At 47.3% G+C, this 3,775-nt stretch overlaps 1 long non-coding RNA gene across 1 annotated transcript; it reads right to left on the bottom strand.

Moving 5' to 3' along the window:
• Positions 1–316: 316 nt before the first annotated feature.
• LOC144232491 (uncharacterized) lies at positions 317–2,135 on the bottom strand. Its single transcript, XR_013335405.1, has 2 exons — positions 2,095–2,135; positions 317–1,398 (listed from the first exon to the last, which is right to left on the bottom strand). It is a non-coding gene; the product is annotated as an uncharacterized LOC144232491 (long non-coding RNA).
• Positions 2,136–3,775: the final 1,640 nt, after the last annotated feature.

The following is a 3,775-nucleotide window of genomic DNA, read 5'->3' as shown; positions in this document are numbered from 1 at the left end:
GGACATAAGGACCAGCTCATACTTGGTACCAAAAGCAAATCTTCAGTTTCTGGAAGCAAAGGAGGGTTTATTAAATTGAAGAGAGTTCTTATTTTAATTAATTAATTAATCTTTGTATCATCCATTTTTTTCTTTTATACTTTATTATCAAATTGATTTCCATATAACACGCAGTGCTCATCCCCACAAGTGCCCTCCTCCATGCCCATCACCCTCCTTCCCCTCTCCCCCACCTCCATCAGCCCTCAGTTTGTTCTCAGCATTCAAGAGTCTCTCATGGTTTGCCCCTCTCCCTCTCCCCAACTATTTCTCCCCTTCTTGTCCCCCGTGGTCCTCCATTAAGTTCCTCCTAATCCTCCTATACGTGCAAACATATGGTATCTGTCCTTCTCTGCCTGACTTATTTCATTCAGCATAACACCCTCAAGGTCCATCCACGTTGCTACACATGGCCAGATTTCCTTCTTTCTCATTGCCATGTAGTATTCCATTGTATAGATAAGCCACATGTTCTTGATCCATTCATCAGTTGATGGACATTTAGAGTTTTTCCGTGATTTGGTTATTTGAGCAGAGTTATTAACAATGAAACAACATAGTATAATGAAAATTATCCTATGTGTAGTTTAAGCCACGCACAGTGTATTTGTCTTCTTGTATTAGGCTCAGGATTCTAGCTCTCTTACGACACTCCTCAGAATCCCCTACCTGGACAGTCCTGCCCCAGGCTTGTCTCAGGACGGAGGTGGGAGAAGGGTGGTCACTAACTGTTCACTACTTGCACCATCCCTAACAGTGATTCCAAATGGATTCTGCCACAGCCCAGTTCCCTCAGCCCCCACAGGATGCGGCACTGTCATTTAGAAAGACTCCTGGCTCTTCTGCAAGGACACATTTGGACAGATGTGATCACCTGTCTACTTGCTGGTGGAAGAGAGAAGGACGAGGAAATCCATTATTGGCTGGAGCTACAGCTTGAACAGAATGAGAGGGGCCCAGAGAAGCAGACAGGCAGAGGAGGCCTGTATATTCTCCACGGACAGGACTGTCACAGAAGAGCAAGTGAAAGCTCATGGCAGGGCTTGTGTGGATTAAGGAGAGGGTTAGCATAAGCAGCAGACTCCTCAGTATCTTAAACAGGCCCCAGCCTGCGTGTCTGTGGAGACAGCTGAACAGGTCTCCTCGGCAACGGAGGCAATTGCTCTGCAGGACTGGCAGGCAGGCGGCTGCAAGCCTGGAAGGGGAAGCTATTGCACTGGCCTTTCTTGTCAGGGCTGCCACGGTCCAGACCCTCGTCCTCCGCCTCCTCTTCATTGCTGTCATCTACTGCCTCCGGGTCACGCTCTGTCATTGAGGAAAATCCCTTCCACTCCGCAGCAGCCCGGGAGATTTCAACCCCTGTGAAGACAGCCAGGGAGCAGTTTCACTTCCCAATTCCTGAGTCTCCTTTGCTGCATTGCACTTCCATTCCCTTGAGGTCCCCAGATCTTATCCTGGATCTTAACATCCTAGAAATGCCCCAACACAAATTCTAAACTCCAACTGTCCATGTGCAGATCGCCTTCCACCCTGTCTGCTTTCTCTCCCTTCATACCCACCGTATTTGTTCTAGCAAACCCTCTTCTCCCTTGACCAGTTCCTCCCTTGCAGGCTAGCTGGACCCTCTCGGCCTCTCCTCGCCACCACTCTGCCCCTTTGCTCTAAATTACTGTCTCTCCAGGAAAAACAACACCCGTGACCAGTGCCACCAGCTGCTGCCTCTGGTGCTAAACTCTGGCACCTCTGCAGCATTGAACAAGGACACACCGTGGCTGCAGAATTGCCTGTGATTCCCACTGTCAGCCGAGCCCTGAGCACCGTTCATCGGCTATTTGTTTTTGACGAGCTTCTCCATCCCATCTTCTCAGCGGCTCTCCGCTGATTGCTTCACTTCCGACTTTATCCACAAAACTGGCATCGGCAGCCCCGTGATGGACGCCCTGCCTCATTTCCCCCGTACACACTTCAGACTTGTTCTCCAGCTCTGCCCACGTCTCGGTGGGCAAGGTCTCCCCCTCTCTCCACCAGCACTGAGGGCCTTGCCCCATCTCCCACCTGCACCCTCTGGAAGTGGCTTCATCCGTCTTTTCTTGTTTGTCTTGATTTCAACATTTCCCTCTTCACTGGTTCCCTCTCTTGTGACTACAGACCTGTTCATGTTCCTCCCTTTGACCCAACACACCCCCTCTGGGGTTTGGTGAGCTGTGGCCCACAGGAAGCCTATATTCCTGAATAAAATTTGATTGGAATATAGCCACGCTCGTATGTTTACATGTTGTCTACAGCTGCTTTTGCGCTATGACAGCATAGTAGTTATCTTGTTGTGATAGAGATCATACCGCCCATGAAAAAAAAATCTGCTCTATGGCCCTTTGCAGAAAATCTTGCTCAACCCCCACATTCACCACCCACTTCCCTCCTCAGCACTCCTCAATCCATAGCCATTGTGATCTTATTTCTGTGCCTTACCATCTTAATCTCCCTTTACTTGGGTCACTCAGATGACTCCTAATTTCCTAATTCTTCTAATTCAAAGGTGGGGGAGATTTCTTCATTCTTTCATTTGTTTTTTTTTAGAGCTTATTTATTTATTTTGAGAAAGAGAAAGAATAAGCAGAGGAGGGGAAGAGAGAGACAGGATCACACGTATGCTCTGTATGGTGTCCAGAGACCAGAGTGTGGAGCACAGAGCCCAATGTGGGGCTTGATCTGAAGACCAGGAGATCATCACCTGAGCCAAAAGCAAGAGCCAGAAGCTCAGATTGAGCCACCCAGGCGCTCCTCTCATTCTTTATTCATTTCTCTGTCACACTGGACATTTGTCAATCACACCCTTCTTGAAATTCTACAGAAAGATTCCAAATTCAAATGCCCAGAGGAGCCAGCAGACCATGTCAATGAATGAAGAAGGCCACACTGAGATATGACTATGTGGGGACCTGGAGAGCCTGTCCCCATAGCATAAGGGCAGCCCCATGTGCTATTGCAGGTCACATCATAAGCAAATTTTCCAATGTTTCAAGGGAAGCTACAGATGCAGATTTTATGTGACATCTCTCAACTCTAAAATGTTGGCAACTATTTAAAAAAATATTATAAACCCTGATGAACCAAACAAGACAAAACTTTTGGCCAACTTGGCCTAAAGGCTATGGATTAGTCCCCCTGCATTCCAAGTCCATGACTGAACTTCCTGGTTCTCTTGGAGAATCTCTGATTTTTGCTGTAGAGGTTCTCTGTGAGACAAACTGCTTCTGCCTTCACAGGTGTTCATCCTGAGCCGGTGGAGTTTTTTCTTGCTACACAGTCTCTCTAGGTGAAATCCCAAATTTACATCTTACTCTCTAACCTGTGCCCCTGCTTCTGACTCTCATTTCCAGTCCCTGCCGGATCGCCCCACCTAGAAATCCCACAGACACTTCAAAATCCACATCAGCCCTCCACCATCCTCACCCCCTGCCCCTTGCTGATCCAACACCTATTTATAATTTAAGACTCTGCTTCCTCTCATCGCATGAAGCTGCCATCCTTTCTATCATTCCATAGAAAGATTGGGGTCCTTTTCTCTATGCCTTTATAATATTTTGATAATTGTACTTTCTACAAAATATTATAATTATCTGTCTTTGTGTCTCTCTTAGCCTCCTAGAGTATGGCCTTACAGTGGGCAGGGCCCGTGTTTCATTAAGCTCTGTATTTTCAGCCTCCAACAGAGTGCAGGCATATAATCATTTCC

Source organism: Crocuta crocuta, unplaced genomic scaffold (assembly GCF_008692635.1).
Source record: "Crocuta crocuta isolate KB4526 unplaced genomic scaffold, BGI_CrCroc_1.0 scaffold14, whole genome shotgun sequence".
Classification (NCBI taxonomy): domain Eukaryota; kingdom Metazoa; phylum Chordata; class Mammalia; order Carnivora; family Hyaenidae; genus Crocuta; species Crocuta crocuta.
Note: the sequence above shows the minus strand (reverse complement) of the source record. Positions and strands in the feature narration are given on the sequence as shown.